Below are 385 nucleotides of genomic sequence, written 5' to 3'. Positions count from 1 at the left end.
CCTGCGTAGGGTTGCCCAATTACGAAGGTTTTGAGACATGACATGTATGTTTTGAGAGAGACAATAAACAATTAAACATTGGGATGTCTCTGGTGGCTATATTATTTTGGTGGCTAAGATGGTCAAGTTCAATAAATCAATTTGGAATTAATATCTGTTACATTTAAAGAAAGTGGATATAGATTTTGATCCTTCTAACAATGATAACTCTACTAACTGAAGGAAAATAAAATATTTCAACTTTAAACTATAGTAATGAGAGAAGTTTTATTATGGTATTAGTTTTGGTAAATAAAAATAATAAAAGTTTGACTTATAAATAAAATATTAATATATAATAAAAAATTAAATTTAAAATAAAAATAATTTTTTCTTTTATAATTTT

The sequence above is a fragment of the Arachis duranensis genome, chromosome 10, assembly GCF_000817695.3.
Source record: "Arachis duranensis cultivar V14167 chromosome 10, aradu.V14167.gnm2.J7QH, whole genome shotgun sequence".
Lineage (NCBI taxonomy): Eukaryota > Viridiplantae > Streptophyta > Magnoliopsida > Fabales > Fabaceae > Arachis > Arachis duranensis.
This window is presented reverse-complemented; position numbering follows the sequence as displayed.